This window comes from Rhincodon typus, chromosome 14, assembly GCF_021869965.1.
Source record: "Rhincodon typus isolate 14 chromosome 14, sRhiTyp1.1, whole genome shotgun sequence".
Classification (NCBI taxonomy): Eukaryota; Metazoa; Chordata; class Chondrichthyes; order Orectolobiformes; family Rhincodontidae; genus Rhincodon; species Rhincodon typus.
Genome location: NC_063345.1, coordinates 68,189,802 through 68,214,013, shown reverse-complemented (window position 1 = coordinate 68,214,013; position 24,212 = coordinate 68,189,802). Strand labels below are relative to the sequence as shown.

Sequence of the window (24,212 nt, the reverse complement as noted above, 5' to 3'; positions counted from 1 at the left end):
TGAGACAGCGTGTGTCTGAGAGACAGCATGCGTCTGAGAGACAGAGTGTGAGTGTGAAAGACAGTGAGAGAGACTGTGTGTGTATGAGAGACTGTGTGTGTGAGACAGTGCATGCGTGAGACCGTGTGCATGTGAGATACAGTGCATGTGAGATACAGTGCGTATGAGACAGTGTGTGAGAGAGAGACAGTGTGTGAGATTCTGTGTGTGAGTGTATGTGAGAGATGGAGGGTGTGTGTGTGAGAGACAGGGTGAGGTTGTGTGAGATACAGTGTGTGAGAGAATATGTGAGACAGTGTGTGTGCAAGAGAGAGTGTGTTTTTAAGACACTCTGCGTCAGAGAGTGTGTGTGTCAGAGTCTGCGTGTGTGAGACAGTATATGTGCAACAGTGCATGTGAGAGACAGTGTATGTGTGAGAGAGAACATGTGAGGGACAGTGTGTGTACATGTGACAGTGTGTGAGAGAGAGATATGTCTGAGAGGGAGAATGAGTCAATCTGTGTCCAGTGAGTCCGCGAAAGAGAAAGTGTGTGTGCGTGTATGGGTAAATAAATATGTGCATGTGAGAGAGAGTGTGTGAGAGAAAGAATATGTGTGAGAGTGTGTTAGAGAGACAGTGTATGTGAGAGGGAGAGTGTAAGAGAGAAAAAGTGTGTATGTGAGAGTATATAAAGGAGACAGAGTGTATGTGCATGTGTGTATGAGAAAGTGTGTGTTTGTGAGAAAATGTGTTAAGAGTGTGTATGAGAGACAGTATGAGAGAGAAAGTGTTTGAGACAGCATATATAAAAGAGTGTTAGATTGAGTGTAAGAGAGACTGTGAGTGAGCCTGTGTGTGAGAGAGAAAATGTATGTAAGAGAGTGTTTGTAAGTATGTGTGTGTGTGTGTGTGTGAGAGATAATGTGTGTGTGTGTGAGCGTGATAATGTGTGTGTGTGTGTGTGTGAGAGAGAGAGAGAGCAAATGTCTGTGAGCGAGCATGTGCATGAGAGAGAATGTGTGTGAGAAAGAGAGTGAATGTGTGTGAGAATGTATTTATGAGAGAATGTGTGTGTGTGAGAATGCATGAAAGAGTGTATGAGAAAGAATGAGTGTGAAAGAAATGTATATGAGAGTGTAAGAAAAGCTTTCTCAGTGTGTCTGAGAAAGATGTGTGTGTGAGATTGTGTGTGTCAATATGAGTGAATGAGTATGGTATGTGAGAGAGCGTGTATGCGAAAAAGAATGTGTGGCTGTGAGAAAGAGTGTATGTTAGGTAGAGTTTGTGTGAGTGAGTGTATGTGCGGGACAGTGAGAGAGAAAGTGTGTCTGTGAGGGAGAATGAGGTGAGATAGTGTGACAAAGAATGTGTGAGACAGTGCATGCTAGAAAGAGAATGTGTGTAAGTAGTGTGCTTGAGATACTGAGTATGTGTGAGAATCAGTACGTATGTGTGAGAGATAGGAAGTGAGGGAGTGGATGTATGAGAGAGAAAGAGTGTATGTGTGAAATCCAGTGAAACAGCTGGCCTGAAGTCCCTGCAACTCTGAAGTTCACTTATATACTTAATAAAAAATTGATTATCTTTCTAATAATTTATGGCTTTCCCTACTACTAAAGAGGCATCAACACAATTCCTTCTCTTCTTCAGCACTCCATTCCCTGCACCAGCTCCTCTACTTGAACAACTCTGACTATGTCAAGTTCCATTTGTTAATTCCTCATAGACTCAACAGCATAGGAAACTCACTGTAGGCTACAAATGGTACTTAGCAAATGACTTATGCCTGCTATTACACATTGAATTGCGATTCTGTTTAGTGAACTCAATGATCTGTCATCACCAAACCTGCAGCAAATTGCACTTTTATTTTCCGTAACAATCCTCACTGCTTGGCGTTAACATGTTAATCAATCTGTTCCACAAACTGTTGAAGCACAGGCATTACCAGTAAGGCACAATTAAACAACTGTGACCAAATAATTCATCTCAAGACTAAAAGTTCTTTGTGACCAATCAAGTTTTTTTCAGGATTCAGGATTGCTCCCTGCCTCTTTCTCAGAATTTCCTCCTTTGTGTGTAATTTTCTGGATCCAGTCTCTTTGCTTCGGGAATTTCACTGTGAAATGATACTTGAGAAACACCTGAAGCAACTACAAACTATTCCTTGGACAGTCCTGAGATTCATTCACTTTTTATTTTTAAAAAGTGTTTAAATTTTATCCTTCACCATAATAGCCAGTTATGCTGAAAAAAACTGTCTTTAATCCCACCTTGCTATCAGTACCTGTGACCTGTATCTAGATCATTTCAAAACCTGGTAGTCAATGTGTTCTCTATTCCCTGTGTCACTACAGAATGTCCTCTATGTTGCAGAAAAGCTGACACAAATATTTATATTGCCAAAATGTTTCTTCAAGACAGCAGTCCCCCAATGATCCAGCTGGATCTCCCCACTTTGACAATCGAACTCCAGTTAGCACAATCCAGAAACATAATTGCTCATATTGATCCAAGGATCTTTAAATTGAAGTTTGCCAATCTATCATACAATCTGTTAGTGTACATGATATCTCCTTACAAGTAATATATGTGTATTTTTTGAAAACTATTGAAGTCTGACCATACGCACATACAGATCATCTTTCTTGTGAATTTGATTCAAGAATTCCGACAAAAGGTTCTAACCCTTATCTGTATCCATCTAATGTGCCTCCAGTTCACAAAATACTTTACAAATGGTTTTTCTGCTTGGAGGAAGAAACTTTCACAAGGTCATATCTTATTTCCTCTTTGGTGGTGAGATGACCTGCGCCCACTTATCAGTTTTGATCTTCCAGTGGTCATTTGGTGTGGATTCTGAGAACATTGAAAAGTAATTCCTAACAATTTGCACTTGCTTTCTGCTTTTTCCGTAATGTTCACTGTAATTCACCAGAAAAGGCTGATGAAGAGTCACCGATCTCGAAATCTTAACTCTGCTCTCTTCACACAGCTGCTGCTCAGTTTCACCAGCAACTTCTGTATTTGTTTCAGATCTCCAGCATCCACAGTTCTTAGTTTTATTATAATTTTACTCTGTGTTTGTTTATGGAGCAAAGTGAATCCCCTGGAGTGCTGTATATGGGACGGTTGTACATATATTTTGCACTCTCCCTGGAATGTTGTATATGGCACTGCTGTATATACATTCCGCTGACTCCCTAGGGTGTTATATATGGGGCTGTTGTATATACATTTTGCCCTCTCCCTGGAGTTCCGTATATGGGTGTGTTGTATATGTGTTCTGCCCTCTCTCTGGAGTGCTGTAAATGGCACTGTTGTATGTACATTCTGAACTTTCCCTGGAGTGTTGTATATGGCACCTTTATACGTACATTCTCCCTGGAATGCTGTATATGGGATTTTTGTATAATATTTTATGCCCTCTCCCTAGATGGCTGTACATGGGACTGTTGTATATACATTCTGCCCTCTCCCTGGAGTGTCGTACGTTGGACTTTTGTATATACATTCTGCTATCTCCCTGGAGTGCTGTATATGGCACTGTTGTTCATGCATTCCATAATCTCTCTGGAGTGCTGTATATGGGGCTGTTGTATATATGTGCTGCTCTCTCCCTGGAATGCTGTACATAGAGCTGTTGTATATACATTCTGCCCTTTCCCCAGAATGCTGCATATGGGGCTATTGTATATTCATTCTGCTCTCTCCCTCGGCTGCTGTATATGGGGCTGTTGTCTATACATTTCTGCCCTCATTTCTGGAGTGCTGTATATATGGGGCTATTTGATATGTATTCTGCTCTCTCCCTGGAGTTCTGCATATTGGACTGTTGTATGTACATTCTGCTATCTCCCTGGAGTGCTGTATATAGCACTGTTGTACATACATTCCACTCTCCCTGGAGTGCTGTACATGGGGCTGTTGTATATACATCCTGCCCTCTCCCTGGAATGCTGTATATAGGACAGTTGCATATACATTCTGTTCTCTCCCTGGAGTTCTGTATGTGGGGCTGTTGCACATAAATTCTGCCCTCTCCCTGGATTGCTGTATATAGGTCTGTTGCATATATATTCTGCTCTCTCCCTGGACTTCTGTATATGGGGCTGTTGCATATACATTCTGCTGTCTCCCTAGAGTGCTGTATATGGCACTGTTGTATATACATTCTGCCCTCTCCCTAGAGTGCTATATATCAGACAGTTGAACATATATTCCACCCTCTCCCTGGAGTGCTGTATATGGAGCTGTTGTCTACACATTTCTGCCCTCTCCCTAGACTGTTGTATATGGGCCTGGTTGATATACATTCTGCACTCTCCCTGGAGTGCTGTATATGGGGCTGTTTGATATACATTCTGGTCTCTCTCTGGAATGCTGTTTATGGCACTGTTGGACATACATTCCATACTCTCTCTGGAGTGCTGTATATGGGGCTGTTGCATATACATTCTGCCCTCTCCCTAGAGTGCTACATATCGGACGGTTGAACATATATTCCGCCCTCTCTCTGGAGTGCTGTATATGGAGCTGCTTGCATCCCTGTGCTCCCTAGATTCCTATCTGTGAGATAGCACTGTATCCTTGGAGTGCAAGAACACCATGTTTAATGTGAAGCAGATCACCACAACGCCGGATCGAGTGAGGGAGCCGGGTTCCCGAGTCCGAGTGGATTCCAGAGGCTTTCTGCGCTGGGGCTTTGCTTTGGGACGCGACAACTTTCCGTCCAGTGAGTGACAGCTCCGGGAAATGGAAAGCAGAGGCGAAACTGCCCGGAGCACAGCTACAGGAGACAGTGTAACCATAATTTACTTCCATATCAAAATCAACATGCAATCTTTGACAGGAGAGGGGTGTGTTGAAGATTATTTCATTCTCGAGATCACCATCAGCTCAAACCATGAAATCAATGGTTTAAGGATTCTTTACTCATGGAGCTTAGGCTCTCAACTTGCAATCAGCTTGATCTCTACACCTACCTGATGCCACCGTTTGCTTCCAGAAGGCACAGGAACGAAGTGACGCCCAGCAACCTGCAAAGCAGTCGCTGCATTATCCTTCCCAGTTCCAACCGTGTCTGCGCAGAGCTCTTCGGTCGGGAAGATATCAAGATTTCCCGGGGCGCTCAGTCCCAGGCTCGGGAGCTGCCCCAGGGTCTCTCAGAACATGCGCCCAGCCATCAGGTGCAGCACTCCAGTGAGTGAGGGAGAGAGAGAGGGAGATGGCGTGACAGAAACAGCCAGGCTGCTGTTTGCAAACCCTCCTTAGTTAAGTTCGAGCAGTTGATGGATTCAGAGACACTAATGTATGGTCGGGACCAGGGAGGAATGGGAATAAATAATCAGCGTGGACCCACATAGGAGAGGTAAAGGAAGGAAAGAGAGAGGGGGAGGGATGGACGGAGAGAGAGAGAGATACTAACCCTATCATTGCCAGGCATTTTACACCCTCAGTCAAACAGCTTCATCCCTCAACTGATTTCAAATTAAAACAAACAACATATAAAAGATCAGGCGGCTAATTAAGGACAGGAGGAGACCTAGAACATGTCCTATCATTCCAGGGAGTCAAGACTGATTTAGACCTCAGCTTCATTTACCCATCCACTTTCCCCAGGCATCGAGAGAAAATCGATCCATCTCAATCTCGAAATCTCCAGTGGACATGTTTAATACCCTCAATCAGTTCACTCCCTCGGTCCCCAACACTCCAGGGAACACCAACTTAAAGCTCAAAGCTCCAGTTCACTGAAGGTGCTCAACGCGCCATCTAATGTGTGGATTTAAACAGAGCACTTAATGCTGCACTCTCTCCACATCACTCTCAGAGCAGCTGTTGTGGCCTCCGCTCTGCTTCCTCAGTGCTAAGATCCAGAATCCCGTCCCTACTATCTGTCTGACTCATTTTCTTCCTTTAAGATACTCTCTAATACCTACCCCTTAGACAAAGCTGCTCTCCACCCTTTCTAATATATCCTTGTTATATAATACTCATGTGAGGCACCCTGGGATACTATAGGACTATGCAAGTATGAGCAATTGCTACGTACAGGTTTGAAAATGAGCTTTTATTTGGATTTGTGAGTAGACTTTTATTTACCTGTTGGAGACCTGGTTCCTTTTATTTCAGTAGTGGGGATTTTATTTTTAAAGTATTCTTACACTAGCCCTTGTAGAGACCATTGTACAGTTTTGATGGGTTTTAGAGGTGTTCCAAACCTGTCTACGATAATGCACTGCTTCCATTTCCGTGAAGGTGTTTCACTCCATTGTCTCGGTCTTGAAAATTTTCAGCATCCAAGATAAGACAGCCAAGAAAAATCAGAATTTACCAGTCACTTCTGCTGGACAGAATCAGGAAATATTGATCTATTTTAAAAAGTTGAACGCACATAAGCGGAAATGCAACATTGCAGTGTGCCCTGGCCTGACAATTGCATTTAGTATCTCTTCAAACTAAAAATTTCCTATAGAACAGTATGCATTAGCCTCAGACCTAACACTATGTCGTAATCACTGGGAATTTGTAGAGGGCAATCGTGAGGCTGTCTTATCCAATTGGGTTCACATTCCTCAGTCTTAATAGTCAGCAAAGTTACCACTGAATGATACTTCCCTTATAGAATCATAGAGTCATATAGCATGGAAACAGACCCTTTGGTCCACACCAGCCATGTTCTAAAACTAAACTGTTCCCACCTGCCTGCACTTGGCCCATGTCCCTCAAAACCTTTCCTACTCATGAACTTATCCAAATGTCTTTTCGATGTTGTAACTGTACCTGCATCGACCACTTTCTCTGGCAGTTCATTCCACACATGAACCACTCCCTGTGCAAAAAAGTTGCTCCTCATGTCCTTTCTAAATCTTTCTCCTCTCACCTTAAAAATGTGCCCCTAGTTTTGAACTCCCCCACTCCAGGGAAAAGACCCTTGTCATTCACCTTATCTATGCCCCTCATGATTTTACAAACCTCAATAAGGTCACCCCTCAAACTCCTAGGCTCCAGTGGAAAATGTCCCAGTCTTTCTGGTCTATTTTTATATTTCAAACCCTCCATTCCAGCAACATCCTGATAAATTTTTTCTGAACCCTCTCCAGCTTAAAAATATCCTTCCCGTAACAGGGTGACCAGCACTGCATACAGTGCTCCACAAGAGGCCTCACCAACATCCAATCTCAACATGACATCCCAATTCCTATATTGAAAGGTCTGAAGAATGAAGGCAAGCATGCCAAATGCCTTCTTAACCACCCTATCCACCTGTGATGCAAATTTCAAAAAATTAAGTACCGGAACCCCTAGGTCTCTCTGTTCTACAATACCAGCCAGGGCCCTACTATTGATTGTATTAGGTATTGTCCTTTTATTTGCAATACCAAAAATGCAATACCTCAAATCTTGTCTTATGATGTAGTTAACAGAAGAACCAAAGGGGCCATAGACAAGAAGATTAAAAAAAATGTTTTTCTCTTGATTGTGAGATTGGTCATTTGGACTGTGGTTTTCACAGCAACAGTTTTTAACCAGGAGAATTATGTGTTTGTGTGTGATCCTGGTTGCTGTAGCTGTGTTGGCAGTGCATCTGTACATGCTCAGATAGAGAACCACAAACCCTTTCTCACCTCCTGCATTGGGAACTCAACAGTCTGACTGAGCTTCAGCAGTACACACCAGACCTGGTTGCACAATACTTGAACTGAGATGACCCTTTCTTTAGTGCTTTGTGCTTCAGATCTGGGCCCTAAACTGACACACACTATCAAGTTCCTCAAGCACGCAGAAAGACTAAGGCTGAGAAACTCACATCTGTTTCTATTCAGCAACAGTTAGATTTAATCATCTGAAAGCAGTTTTTCCTAATGTGAGGGTCAGGACCCCGAGTGAGGGTCACAGGCTGAAAGTTCGAGGGTAACTGTTTTGAGGCAGCAACAGTTGGCTCCCCACCCCCTTTCCCTTGCTCCCTTCCCCCTTCTGAAGTGCTCCTCAAAGTTCTTCAGTTTTCAATGTGAGGATGATGATCATTTTCAAGCCTCAAAATGGGGTCACATTGAGAAAAAAATTGGAAGTACCAATCACAGCAGAATAATGCATTGGAAATAAATGTGTAATAAATAAATAATCCCAGTCTTTAATAATATAGATCAAAGAGTTATTGAAAGTAATCCTGAGGGAGCCAGCTTGAGTCTGTGCTCTGATGCAGGAGTAAAGGAGAATCAATTTTTTTTTTGTAGGGCTTCAGATCTCAATAAATCAACTTTTCCCACAGCCCAAAAGCTGGATCTTTGTGAATAAGGAATTGAAATGTCTTTCATAATCTTAGGGTGATCCAAAACATGTTATAGTCAATGGACTCTTCTCCAAGTGTAGTCTTGGTTGTAAATGTTGATAACTCAGCAGCCACTTGCAAGATCCCGCATTTAGAAAATGTGATAAAGCTCACATACCCTGCTTTGGAGATGTCTGTCAGCTCAGATATGAGGGAAACCTCTTTGAATAGTCCTCTGGGAGTGTTTACGTTTACCTGAGTGGGATTATTAGACCCTAATATTGGATCACATTCAAAACACTGACAGCCTTCTAAATCAGAGATGAGGGCCATTGCCAATTTATGTTTAAAGCCTGAGTCTGGAATTTATAATAATACTTCCAACACTGAAGCAGCATTCTGTGTTAGTTTCAACAACATAATGTCCAATATTTGGTACAGCCGAAAGTTTTTGATTGTGGATGGCGAAAGCTGGTGTTAACCCAGAGGGAAAAGAAACTGGTAAAGTAAAACAGGAATATTTGGAAATGAATGTACTGCTCACAGTGAGTCTCTATTCTGAAGTATACAAGATGGATCATACCAATATGTGCCGTTTAAAGGTAAACATAGAAACATAGAAGCAGAGAAGATATGAGCAGGAAGTGGCCATTTGGCCCTTTGAACCTGCTCTGCCACTCATCATGATTATGGCTGATTGTCCAAATCAATAGCCTAATCCTGCTTTCTCCCCATAATCTTAGATCTAATTCACCCCAAGTGCTATATCTGGCCTCCTCTTAAATACATTCAGTGTTTTGACATCAACTACGTCCTGTAGTAATGAATTCCACAGGCTCACCACTCTTTGGGTGAAGAAATATCTCCTCATCTCCATCCTAAATGGTCAACGCCGAATTCTCAGACTGTGATCCCTCTGGACACACCCACCTTCGGGAACATCTTCTCTGCATTTACCCTGTATAGTCCTGTTAGAATCTTATAACTCTCTATGAGATACCCCCTCCTCATTTGTCTGAACTCCAGTGAAAATAATCCTAACCTAGTCAATCTCTCCTCATATGCCAGATCTGCCAACCCCAGAATCAGCCCCGTAAAGCTTTGCTGCACTCCCTCGAGAGCAAGAGCATCCTTCCTCAGAAAAGGAGACCAAAACTGCACACAATATTCAAAGTGTGGCCTCACCAAGGCCCTGTATAACTGCAACAATGTATCCCTGCTCCTGTATTTGAAACCTCTCACAACGAAGGCCAACATACCATTTGCCTTCTTTACCACTTGCTGCACCTGCATGCTTACCTTCAGCGACTGCTACACAAGGGCACCTAGGTCCCTCTGCACACTCCCCTCTCCCAATTTACAGCCATTCAGGTAATAATCTGCCTTCTAGTTTTTGTTTCCAAAGTGAATAACCTCATATTTATCCAAATAACACTGCATCTGCCATTGATATGCCCACTCACTCAATCTGTCCAGATCATCCTCGTCACAGTTCACCCTCCCCCCACTCATTCTGATATCGGCTGCAAACTTGGAGGTGTTACATTTTGTTCCCTCATCCAAATCATTAATATATATTGTGAATAGCTGGGGTCCCAGCACCGATCCCTTTGGCACCCCACTAGTTACTGCTTGCCAATTTGAAAAGGACCCATTAATTTCTACACTGTTTCCTCTCTGCTTTCTATCCATCTCAATACACTTACCCCAATCCCATGTGCTTTAATCTTGCACAATAATCCCTTATGTGGGACTTTAGCAAATGCTTTCTGAAAGTTCAAGTATACCACATTGACTGGCTCCCCCATGTCAACTTTACTAGTTACATCTTCATAGAATTCCAACAGATTTGTCAAGCATTATTTCCCCTTCATAAATCCATGCTGAGTCTGTCTGATCATGCCAATCTTTTCCAAATGCTCCATGATAAAGTCCTTGTTAATGGATTCGAGAATTTTTTCCACTACTGATGGTAGGCTTACTAGTCCATAATTCCCTGTTTTCTCTCTATCTCCCTTTTTGAATATTGGAGTAACATTTTGCAGGACAATTCGCAGGACTGTGCCAAAGCCTATAGAATCCTGGGAGATGACCACCAATGCATCCACTATTTCTACAGCCACTTCCGTAAGTCCTTGGGGATGTAGATTATCAGGCCCTGGGGATTTATCTGCCTTCAATCACATCAATTTCCTAATTTCCAAATATTGATCTCCCTCAATTCTTCCCTCTCACTAAATCTTGAATTCTCCAAATTTTCTGGTATCTGATTTGTGTCGTCTTATGAAGACAGAGCCAAAGTACGTTTCAGTTGCTCAGCCATTTCTTTGTCCCCTATTATACATTCTCCCATTTCTGTCTGTAGGGGACCTACATTTGTCTTCACCAATCCTTTTGTCTTCATGTACTTATAGAAACTCTTAGTCTCAATCTTTATGTTCCCTGCAAGCTTACTTTTGTACTGTATTTTCTTCTTGTTAATCAATCCCTTGGTCCTTCTTTGCTGAAATCTAAACTGCTCCCAATCCTCAGACATATTATTTTTCTAGGCCAATCTGCATGCTTCTTCCTTGGATCCGATACTATCTCTAATTTCCCTTGTAAGCCGTGGATTGGCCCTCTCATCCATCTTGCTTTTGTGCAAGACAGGAATAAACAGTTGTTGCAGTTCCCCCATGCGTTCCTTGAATGTTTGCCATTGCTTATCTACTGTCATCCCTTTAAGTAACTCTCCCCAATCTATAAAAGCCAACTCATGCCTCATATCTTCATAGTTCCCTTTATTAAGATTCAGCACCCTAGTCTCTGAATCAACTATCTCACTCTCCATCTTGATAAAATTTCTATCAGGTTATGGTCGCTCATTCCCAAGGGGTCTTGTACAGCTAGATTGGCAATGATTCCCATCTCATTACACAGTACCTAGTCTAATGTGGCCTGCTCTCTAGTTGGTACCTCCACATATTGGTCAAGAAAACCATCCCGTATACACTGCAGAAATTCCTCCTCTATGGCATTGTGGCTAGTTTCATTTGCCCAATCTATGTGCAGATTAAAATCACCCATGATCACCGAAATTTCTTTATCACATGCATCTCTAAGTTCCTGTTTAATACAATTCCCAACATCACCACTACAGTCTGGGAGTCTATACATGACACCTACTAATGTTTTTTGTCCCTTAGTATTTCTCAACTCTACCCATACAGACTCCACATTGTCAGAGTTAATATCCTTTCTCACTATTGTGTTAATTTCCTCTTTAAGCAGCAATAGCGCTCCAGCACCTTTTCCTTTTTGCCTGTCCTTCCTAAATATTGAATACCCTGGGACAGTCAGTTCCCGTCCCTGGTCACCCTGCAGCCATGTCTCCATAATCCCAATTATATCATACCTGTTTACATCTACTGCGCAATTAGTTCATCCACTTTATTGCAAATGCTCCATGCATTAAGGCACAAAGCCTTTAAGCTTGTCCTTTTAACATTGTTTGTCTCGCTCTCATTTTTCTCAATAGCCCTGTTTGAATTTTGTCCTTGGTTTCTCTGTCTGTCACTTTTCTTATTCCCTTTTCTACCTTTTGTTTTTGTCCTTGCTCCCTCCTTCGCTGACTCCTTACATAGGTTCCCATCCACCTGGCATATTAGTTTAAAGTTAATGGCAATTTTTTTTTATTTTAGGGAGGCTTTGAGGATGTTCATGAAGCATTTCCTCTGTCCCCACCCCCCACCCCCAGCAATGACAACCTGATGCTGGGTTTGTGAACTTTGTATCATGACCAAGGAGGTCACAGCTTGTTTCAAAATTTTGTTTTAGACATACTGTCATGATAATTGATGTGAATCATGAAGTACTAAGGACATTTTAAAAACATTTTATTCCAAAGTGTATTTCTTAAAGGAGGACTGCCACAGATGAAAAAAAAAGACAAGACTATGAATGTAAATTGGTGCTGTCTAGCAAAGTCATGGAATGTTCCACCTGTTGAGTGTCAGGGAAAATTCAAATAGAGATACAAAAGGAAGAGATTATGAGGGGGCTGACTATGTATTCCCTCTCTGCTGAAAGCCACACCTTGCAGACAAATATTTTTGTCATTTACCTTCTTCCAGGAATATACAAAACAAAAGTTAAAACAAAAAACCACAACCTTAGTCTGTGTGCTAGTGGATGAAAGTATGCCAGTGAACTATGGCACCTTTGTGCCCTGTCATGGATACAAGCACTAGTCTGCTGTGTCAATCATATTAAAGAACCACCCAATAGTCACCCCTCTGTTGTCGGTAAATGGTGTCCTCTTTCACCCTGAGTCTTAGAAGCCAACTAGCTGGCAAGCCAGTCAGAAGAAAACAGGGCAAGAAGGATTCCCTCACCGTGTGTCCTGCAAAACAAACAACAAAAGAAAACAGGACAAAAGAATTTCAGGATAACCTGTAGAAGCCAAGGATCGTGAAATCAACTCTTCAACTATCAATGTTCCAACATCTACTCTTCACAAATGACTCAGCGAGATTGATGGGTGTTGGAATCCAGGGCCTGTACAACCACACGTAAGGTGCTTCATGGACTACCAGCGTTCATTGTGCACTGCTGTGCAGTCCGTGCACAATGGATAAATTGTCTGTGGGAGATTGCACCCTATTTTAAAAACTTGTTGTTCCTTTGCTTGCTGTCCAGCCCACACTCCTAACTTTTGGGCACCTCATGTGGTGGAGGTGGGCTAATTGGAGGACTCCCTCATGAGCCCGACCTCCATGGCTACGTTTGTGCTTGAGGGTATTTGGAAAGGGACATTTGGGGTCCACTGATACCCATGAAGCCATGAGGGACAGACAGGCACCGCAGAGGGTTGGTATGCATTAATTTCATCATTAACGTCAATTGGATTTAACTCCTGCCCTGTTGGCTTTTTAAAAATTATTATTGCCACCCTGCCCCAAGTAGTCAGTGTTTGTAATTTATTTATTGGGTTATTTGTTAATTTGGCGGTGGGTTTCTTTACAAATTAACCAAAAGCTGAGTTCTTTCTTCACTTTTGTACACCGCAGTTACAACCTTGTGTTGGGCCACCTCCTTCAAAATGACATGTCCTGCCAATGTGTAGGGCCTTAAAGATGACTCATCGCTCATGTTCATAGGCAAGACACACACACACACACACACACACACAAAATCTTCTCTTTCACATTTGGTTGCACTTCAGCCCCATGTTCCTGTGGGGTGGCAAGTCAGAGGACCTCCTCATGGGCCTGCCTAAGATAGTCATTAACTTGGAGAGGTGCTCACAGGAATCCTTTTAGTGATAGGTTAGTGCTCCAGGCACTGGACTACACTATGTCCCACTCCAGCATAATTTTGATTTAATCCCCTTCTGTGTTTCTCATCTTCTGTTCTGTGCTTTTGCCACATTTCCCCTGGTCTGTGATGTGTATTCAATTGTTAACAGAAGGGAAAGGTGGAAACTGACATTTGTACTAAGCTATAGATTTACAATAGAACACTTAAACATTGCTGAAAGTTTTCTCTGCATAATTCAACACATGAATATTACTGTATGAGACATCTTTGATCAGACTCCAAATCTACAAACTATCAGTCTTAGATTTAGAATTTACAATCAATTCAGCATCTGTTGCCATTTGTGAGACAGGGTTTGAAACTCCATCACTTTGCTCTGCAAACATGTTGTCTCATTTCAAACTTAAAATGTCTGGTTCTAATTCTTATTCTTCGACTCTCCAACAGGGGGCTAGAGTTTATTTCTATTCATCCCCTATCTGTTCCTCATAATATCTTTCAGAATTTGATCAAGTTACTGTTTAACCTTTTAAATTTCAGGGAATGCAATCATAACTTCAGAAATGCGTTTGACAAGGCTCTGCATGGTAGACTGGTTGGCGAGGTTAGATCGCATGAATCCAGGGAGAGCTGGCTTTTTGGATACAAAATTGGCTTAAAAGTAGGAGACAGAGGGTGGTGGAGGGTTGTTTTTTGGACTGAAGGCCTCAGTCTGCGGTGTGTCTCAAGGATCGGTGCTGGGTCCACAGCTTTTCGTCATTTTTATAAATGATTTGGATGTGAATATAGGAGGAATGGGTACTAAGTTTGCATTTGACGCCAAAATTGGTGGTGTGGTGGACACTGAACAAAGTTATCTCTAAGTACAATAGGATCTTCATTAGATGGACCAATGTACCGTGGAGTGGCAGATGAAGTGTAGTTTGGATAAATGGGAGGTAGATTAGTAAGGCAAATCAGGGCAGGACTCATACGCTTCATGGTAGAGTCCTGGGGAGTGTTGCCAAACAAGCAGATCTTAGTTCTTGGGTGCAGGTTCATAGATCCTTGAAGATGGAGGTAGACAGGGTAGTGAAGAAAGCATTTGGTCACTTGCCTTAGTTGGTCAGTGCACTGAGTTTGGGAGTTGGGATGACATGTTGCAGCTGTACAGGACATTGGTTAGGCCACTTTTGGAATACTGCATTCACTCCTAGTCTCCCTGCTATAGGAAAGATGTTGTTAAACTTGAAAGGGTTCAAAAAAGATTTATAAGGATGCTGTTGGGTTTGGAGGCTGGAGGGAGAGGCTGAATAGGCTGGGGCTATTTTCTCTGGAGCATCAGAGGCTGCGGAGGTTTATAAAATCATGAGAACCATGGATAGGGTGATTAGCCAAGGTATTCTTTCTATTGTAGGGGAGTCCAAAACTAGGGGGCATATTTTTAAGGTGAGAGAAAAAAGATTTGAAAGGAACCTAAGGAACCTAAGAGCTGCCAGAGGAAATGGTGGAGGCTGGTACAATTACAACATTTAAAAGACATCTGGATGGGTATGTGAATAGGAAGGGTTTAGAGGGACATGGGCCAAATGCTGGCAAATGGGACTAGATTAATTTAGGATATCTATTTGGCATGGATGAATTGGACTGAAGCGTTTGTTTCCATGCTGTACAACTCGATGACTCTATGACTCTAGATTGTGTAATCCCCACTATCTGAATCTTCCCCAGCTGCAGAAGAAAACTTGCTCTTTGTTTCAGGGTTTTTGATTTACTGATTGATTCATTGTGAAGGAACACTTATCTTTGCATTCCCTCACATAATAAACTCTTTTTTTTCTCTAATCCTACATAAAACTGTCTCAGAAGCTTACTTTCTCCCCGTCATCGCTACTATTTCTGTACTTCCCTCAAACAACAGTAACACAGGGCTGCTGTCATAGAAAATGACTGGTGTTAACAAATTACTAAACTCCATTCGTGCTGTGGATCTACAGTTGATTATCTTTGGCAGTAAGGAATATTTATGGCATCAAGGAGCCTGAGTGAATGTGGGAGTCAATGACAATGGAGAAAAAAACTCTCCATTGGTTGGTGTCATACCGAGTACAAAGGAAAATGGTTGTGGTTGTTGGAGGCCAATCATCTATACCTCAGGACATCAACGCAGGAATTCTTTAGGATAGTGATTTATGGGAATCAGGTGGGAAAATTCTTACCCCACTTATCCCAAGTTAAGTGGGGCCTCAGACAACTTTTCAAGCAAGATCAGGCATGTTGTTGCACTGAGCATCAACAGCACTCATTTGACTGAATCGAAGGCTTGTCATTCTTGGCTGTTTTCACATTATCCACTGGTTTGGGAGAAATCTTATCTAGTCTTTAGGATCAGATGGCTGATCTAGGGCTCTTACTGATAAGTGAAAAAGATTAGCCGTCATTGAGAAAGAGGCATTTGCAGAACCTTGGATTTGCAAGAAATTCTCTGAAAGCATCCTAGGCCCAACAGTGAAAATTGAAATCTCCACAAGCCAAAGGAACTCACAGTTCAGAGATTTTGGTTGTGGCTGATGTGACATGATATACAGTGTAACAAGACTATGCTGCGTTATTTTTGAGGACATGAGTTTTAAAGCTTTCAACTGGTTGGCGTTCTTGTAAATTTGACTGAGATCAAGGAAACTGCATAAAAATGCAAAGTCACCTAAAGTGAAGGTAAAAGAGCAGACAAAGTGTCCAGGGGAAGTGAGGATGACAGGGGTTGCTGCGTTGGAGAAGGAGGAAAGTAAAGGGAAACTCTATATGATTATGGTCTCAGTAAGATGCTAACAAATGGAAAATACTGGACATTGGTTACCGTGGCTGTCATAGACAGACACACCTCACAGAACCTCTTGGAAATAAACACTGAAACAAGTATTTCAAGAGTTTTAGACACATTATTGAAAGAGAAGCTGCTGTCTCCACTTCTCTCTCAAAGAAACAACACTAGTTCCCACAGAAGCAACATCAATGAAGAAGTATCTGAGAAACCAGCTGAACCAAGCAGTGTGGAGCTAAGAACTTTAAAATCAATTGCAACATGTGCTATTGTTAACTGTGGTGAGAAAAACAGAGCTAATGTTTGAGTCCAGTGACCCCGGACTTGAACTGGACTATAACTCTGCTTTCTCTCCACAGATGCTGCCAGATCTGCTGAGTTTCTCCAGCAATTTCTGTTTTGATGTGTATTAGATCTCCATCATCTGAAGTTCTCTGTTTTATTTTAGAATGGATAAATTAGCTGGAAAATGTTCTTCACAGATCAGAAAAGGATTGGAGATCACCAAAGGAAGATGGAGGGGAATTGCCATAAGAATGGAGAGTGGAAAATGTAGTTCCCTAACCAAAAATAAAAATTAAGAACAGTTCCAGTAGAACAAGTTATTCAGTCAATGGTGTTTAATGCTTGAGAGATAATAATTCCAGGAAAAAAATGGCTTTGGGAGAGATTTGAGTTGATTAGTGAAAACCAATATGGACTTTAAAACAGCAAATCATGTTTGACCTATCTAAGTGAATTTTTTGATGAAGGAACAGAAATGGTTCATGAAAAGAATACAATTGTCCAGATGGATTTTAGGAATTTTACAAAACAAAACACATAAATGATTAACAGGTGAGTGTGACTGTCCTTGCGAATGTAACCTTACTATTTAAAAAAGGAGGAAACAAAAACAGAGGATTTTTGACCAGTTAGCCTACCATCAGTAATAGGGAAGTCTATCATAAAAGATGTGATATCAGCACATTTAGAAAGCATTAATGAAATTGAAAAAAGCCAGCATGGATTTATGCAAGGTAAATTAGTTGATTACTTTGATCATACTAGAGCTTTTTGAGCATGTAACAATTAGAATAGATAAAGGACAACTGGTAGATGTGGTGCATTTAGATTTTCAGATGGCTTTTGATGATGTCCATTATAAGAGGTCAGTGGGCAGTGTTAAAGCATATAGAATGGGGAAATTATATAGGCATGGATCGAGTTGAGACAGGAAACGGGGAGTGGGAATAAATGGGTCTTGTTCCAGATGGCACAAAGTGACGAGTGTGGTACCACAAGGATTAGTCCTTAGGTCCCAGCTATTCACAATAAATATAAATGACCTGAATGAAATAACTATAATGTCCATTTCCAAGTTTGCTGATGACATAAAATTAAGTGGTATCCTGAGTTGTGAGGAAGATGCAAGGAGTTATCAAGGTGATTTAGACAAGTTAAGGGAATGGGTGAATACATAGCAGATGCAGTACAAATCGTATAAATATGAAGTTATACACTTCAGTGTGAAGACATAAAGGAAAACAACTAATGTTAATGGTGATACATTGGGAAGTGTAGGTGTATAAAGGGATCTTGATGTCTTTCTATGCCAATCACTGAAAATAGACAGGCAGGTGCAGCAGGCAATTAGGAAGAAAATGGCATATTGGCCTTTATTGCAAGAGGATTTGAGATCAGAGTTTGGACGACTTATTAAGTTATACAGGGCCTTGGTGAGGCCATTCTCAGTGGAGGTTCACAAGGCTGAGACCCAGGAGAGTAGGACTGTCCTATGAAGAGTGTTTGGTTTGACTGGGGCTGTATTCACTGCAGTTTGGTAGAATGAGAAGAGATCTGATTTAAACACAAAAAATTCCATAAGGACTGGACAAACCAGATAGAGGGAGAATGTTTCACTTGATTGGGGAGTTAAGACGAGGTGACATAGTCTTACGATAAAAGGTTTAGGACTGAAATATGGACATATTTCTTCACTCAGAGGGCAGTGAACCTGTGGAATTCTCTACTACAGAAGGCTATGGAGGTCAAGTCACTGAATATATTCAAGAAAGGGATAGACAAACCTTTAGATTTTAAAGGGGTCAGGGGAAATGGTGAGAAAGCAAGAACATGTCATTAAGATCAATGTTGATGATATTGAATGTTGGAGCATGGTCAAAGGGCTGAATAGCCTACTCCTACTCCTAATTTCTATGTTTCTGTTTTCTTGACATCAAGGCCACATTTGACTGAGTGTGGTATCAAGGAGCCCTAGCATGACTGGAGTCAATGGGAATAACGGGGAAAACTCTTTGCTGGTTGTAGTTGTAGCTGGCACACAGGAAAATGATTGTGGTTATTGGAGGCCAGTCATCTCAGCTTCAGGACTTCTCTGCAGGAATTACTCAGGATAGTGTCCTACGCCCATTCATCTTCAGCTGCATCATCAATTACCTTCCTGCCATCATAAGGCCAGAATTGGGGATGGTCGCTGATAATCGCATCCTGTTCAGCATCTTTCATGACTCCTTAGATACTGAGCACACAAGTTGCCCCTTGATATTTTATGGCATTTCCTTAGTTGAAACTGTCAACACCAACATCCTGTAGATTACCATTGATCTGAAACTGACTGAACTAGCTGTAAAAATATTGTTGCTCCAAGAGCAGGCCAGAGGCTAGGAATCCTGCAGCAAGTAACTCACCTCCTGATTCCCCAAAACCTGTCTGTCACCTATAAGGCACAAGCCAGGATTGTGATGGAATACTCTCCACTTGTCTGGATGGGTGCAGCTCCAGAAGCTTCACAACGTCCTGGACAAAGCAGCCCACTCAATTGACACCACATCCACAAATATCTATTCCTTCAACCACGGATGTTCAGTGGTAGCAATGTGTACTATCTAAAAGATGCACTGGAGAAACTCACCAAAGATCCTCAGTCAATACCTTCCAAACTTATGATCATGTCCATCTAGAAGGACAAGGGCAAGGGATACATGGGAACACCACCCCCTGCAAGTTCCCCTCCAAGCCACTCACCATCTGAGGTGGAAATATATTGTCATTCTTGCACTGTCACTGGGTCAAAATCTGGAACTCGTTCTCTAACATCATTTTGGATCTACCTACAGCATTTGTACTGCAAGTTCAAGAAGACAGCTCACCATCATCTACTCAAGAGCAACTAAATATACGCAATAAATGGTAACATATCCAGCGAGGTCACATTCCCTTAATGGATAAAAGACTAGTTCCAGTGATGTAAAGATGATGGTTTAGGTAATAACAATGTATAAAACATACAAAACATTGAGTAAATAGTGTTCTTTAGACTGGAGGATGGTAGGCAGCTCCGCCAAGCATCAGTGCTAGGACCATTTCTTACAAATGATATTTCTGACATTGGAATACAAAGTAAGAAATTTAAAAAGTGCCATTCTGGCTAAAATTGAGACATGACAGGCAGTGAGGTTGGCTATACAGACCAGGATCTAGACTAGGCCACTCAGCCTTTCAGACCTGCTGCATCATTCAATAAGTTCATGGCTGATTTGATTTTAACCTCAACTCTACATTCCTGCATATCCCAATAATCTTTCATCCCCTCAGTAATCGAGAATCTATCTACCTTTGCCTTTATTAATATTTAAAGATTCTGCATCCACTGCCTTTTGAGGAAAGGAATTCCAACCTCTGAGAGAAGCAAATGTTTCCTAATCTCTGTTTTAAATGGGTGACCCTTTATTTTTAAACTAGACCACTTGTTCTATATTCTCCCACAAGAGGAAACATCCTTTCCGCATCTACCTGGTAAAGTCCCCTCAGGATCTTATATGTTTCTATTAAGGAACCTCTGATTCTTCTAAAATCCAGAGGATACAGATCCAGCCTTTCCTTATAAGGCAATCCATTCATTCCAGCACATTAACCCCCTTCTGTAAGTACAGTGACCAGTCCTGCACACAGTACTCCAGATGTGGTCTTACTAATGCCCTGTACATTGAAGCATTACCTCCCTACTCTTGCATTTAATTCCATTTTGCAATGAGATATAATAACACTGACATGACACTAATCAATTGGTGAGACAAGCACAATGGGCAGGCAAGTGGAAGATGACATTTAATATCGTGAATTGTGATACATTTTGGCAGAAGGTATGGAGAGAGGGATGGACTAAAAGATCCAGTTCTAAAGGTTGTGGAGGAACAGAGAGACCTACAGTTCATATTAATAGAATCTCTACAGTGCAGAAAGAGGCCATTCAGCCCATTGAGTCCACAGTGACCTTCTGAAGAACATCCCACCCAACTCCCATACTATCCGCATAACTCTGTATTTCCCATGGCTAATCCACCTAGCCTGCACATCCCTGGACACTATTGGCAATTTAGCACAGCCAATCTACCTAACCTCAAATCTTTGGATTGTGGGAGGAAATTGGAGCACCTGGAGGAAATCAACAAAGACAAAGGGAGAACATGCAAACTCCACACAGTCACCCATGGGTGGAATCGAGCTTGGGTCCCTAGCGCTGTGAGGTAGCAGTGTTAACTACTGCACCACCATGTCATCCATATTCATAGACATTTGAATGTAGTAGGACATTTTCAGGGGATAATAAAGAAAACTTAAGGGATATTGGGCTTCGCGTAAGAGGTATCGCATATAAAAGTAAGGATCTTATGCTGAAACTTTACAAAATGCTGGTTAGGCCACAACTAGAATATTATATATTATAATTCCGGTCTTCACACTTTAGGAAGGGCTCTTCTTGAGACCGTTCAGGGGAGATTTACCAAAATGATTCCAAGGATGGCATGCTTTTAGTTACAAGTTTAGCCCAAAGATACTGGGGTTGTTCTCCTTGGAACAATGGAGATTGAGGAGATAGAAGTGGACCAGACAATGATGGGTTAGATAAGGAGCAGAGAAAAAAGTGAATACAGTGAAGGATAATGACCTAAAAACATTGTCTCTAAGACTAGTTTATGCAGTGGCAATTAATGATTTCAAAAGGAAATTAGAGGAGCACTTGAGCGAAATAAACTTGTTGAGTGACAAGGAAAGAATGAGGAGGGGGGATTGATAAGGTTACTTTACAGAGTATCTGTATGGATGGGTTAAAGGAATGTCCCTACTTCATGATGAGTATATGATAGTGTGACACTATTTCCTTCTATGGCTCTCCATAATCTCGTTCATGCTCACTTGTCAGTCCTGTAATTTAAAAACAGAGAGCTCAGGAGCAAATGGAAACTGGTTGTTATGGTAATGCTAGTAGGTTGGTTGGTTGCTAGGAACAACACAGCTGTAAGGTATGAGTTGGAATCTGGCTCACTCAGCCACCCCCTCCACACAGTCTCCACCCCCACAGTCACTTGAAGGAATCCCCACTGTTGTATTGCTATCTCAATCCTGCAGCAATCATCGATTTGCTTTCACATAACATGCAAAACTACTGAGATGGAGCATTGACATGAGTTGTCTCCAATCTATGTGCTATCGGGCAGGAAGCTGAAGTCAGGTACGTTGATTTTACGTTTCCCTTTTGAAGTGCTGTGGATAATAATGTCAGCTAAAAGAAGAACAACTACACTCCCAAGACAGGAGGTTAGGTACAGATAAAGCTCTCTCTACACTGTCCCATGAAACACTCCCAGGACATGAACAGCACAAGGTTACATATGGAACAACGATTGTCCTACTTTTTTAAACTGAGATTAAATCTCCCTCAACACTGTCATAATCAACTGCTACCTGGAGGAGACAGCACAGTGTTATATACAGAGTAAAGCTTTCTCTATTTTGTAAACTGAAAGTAAAGTTGCCTTCACACTGTCTCCGTCACCCTTAGGACATGGATAGTGCAGGGTTAGAGACAGAGCATAGCTCCTTCTATTATAATCTCATCAAGCACTCCCAGGACAGGCACAGCACAGGATCAGATACAGAGTAAAGTTTTCTCTACTCTTTTAAACTGAAAGTAAAACTGCCTCGACACTATCACCACCAAACACTCCCAGGATAGATACAGCACAGGGTGAGATACAGTGTAAAGTTTTCTCTATACTATCCCCATCAAACACTCCAGGACAGGGCAGCATAGGGTATAGCTCTGTCTACTTTGTTGATTTCAGTTCCAGAGCCCCTCGGTGAGCACAAGCGTGTTAGCATCAGAAACATGCACAATGATGATGTAACAATGATGCCAGAGATACTTTACAAGTAAGAAAAGTCTGGAAGTGAATTGAAGCTAACCTCCACTTAGAGAGTTGCTGAGAAAGAGATCATTGTCTTCAATATTGTACACTTGGGACTGCTCCAACCAACCACAACCCTGCAACTACACATGATAGCACACAATGTCACAAATCACCCTCAACCCAAACCATTGAACGGTTCTCCCAGTGTGGCATCTTTCATTTCCTCCTTATCACCACCTTGTCCTCACTGAACTAAAATGACCCATTTCACTGCAAATTAATTGCTCCTATCCACAAAGAAAATTTCTAAGTTAGCAAATATCCCAGAAGCTACAGAAATGGGCTGAAGTAGAAGTGTTCATTTTGCATGGAGAATATTTAGCCAGATACACAGTAATCACTGCTGTGTTTGTATTAGGGCATGGATATACATTTCCAATGGAGCAAACTTTTGTTCAGGAATTGTAGGGGAGAGGTTGCATTTCTGGACGTGTAAACCAGATGCCTGAATTTATAATGCAGCATTACATGAGTCCACTCTCACCATGGCCATGTGAGAATTGTGAATTGTACTTTTTTAAAAAATATAGAATCAGCAAAAGTGACCTTGACTCTATTCCAATGGTGTAAAATTGCAATTGTTTACGGAAGCAACCTTGGCTTCCTTAGCCCATTGATGCTGATGAGTGACATCAGTCCCAGATCAATGAGGGTGTCTTTTGATACCCTCTGGAATGGTCTCACAGTCTATGAGTGGTTGTATCAGACCATTATCTATAACTGTTGAAGGTTAAAAGTGCTCAACATCTCAAATCAGCCAGGGATGGGCAATAAATGTTGACCTTTCCAGAAACACCTACTCCTGAGGCTGAATAAAAAGATTTTGGAAGTAGTTCGTGCTGAATTCAATAAATAGTTTCTTCTCCAGAAAAATGATCTACATTCCTTGGCACTTTCCTTTATGAATTTAAAATTTATAGTTGAAACTCTGTGGTCCTTTTGTGATTCGTATTTTTCATTTATTTTACTTTGAAGCTTCTGTGCTCTGTAATTGTAAATGCTGGTCTCAGAGCCAGCCATGTCCAGGAAATCCACGCCTTGATGTGCTGTAAATGTAAGCTGCTGCCCACTCTTGAATTTACAAAAGTCCATTTATTGTGAAATATGTTGAGATCTCTGCTCTGCTAATACACCCTCAGCATTCCTTCCAAACACAAGCATAGATTTCTTCACTGCTACCCAGTTGCTCAATTCTGTAACAAATTGTACATTCTTTGCACTGGCTGTCAGGCTCCAATGAATTTGATCCAGCACCAATAGACAGTGATTACATCGACTATATCTCTACATTCTCCAGCATTTCAAATCATTTCTGTACTTTCAGGAAGTGTCAAACAATCAGGAGGCAAAACAAAACTGAACACAGGGAACAATGGTTAGGAAATATGCAGGATTATAAAAATCTCAGACCCTGTAAATTCCCCAGTCTGATGTCTCCCTCACCGAATCAGAAGCTCCCCTTCTCCAGTCTGTGTGCCCCATCACCCAGTTTGACCTTCCCCTCCTACAGTCTGAACTCCCCCTCCCCCAATCCAACTTCCCACTCCTCCAATCTGACCATTCCGTCAACTCATGTAATGTTGTTGGCTAGGCCAGTATTTATT

The 24,212-nt window shown here is 41.7% G+C and overlaps 1 pseudogene; it reads right to left on the bottom strand.

Annotated features, from left to right (window-relative positions):
* Positions 1-15,421, bottom strand: part of LOC109910690 — a 57,599-nt pseudogene extending 42,178 nt beyond the window's left edge.
* Between the last annotated feature and the right edge of the window lie 8,791 nt (positions 15,422-24,212).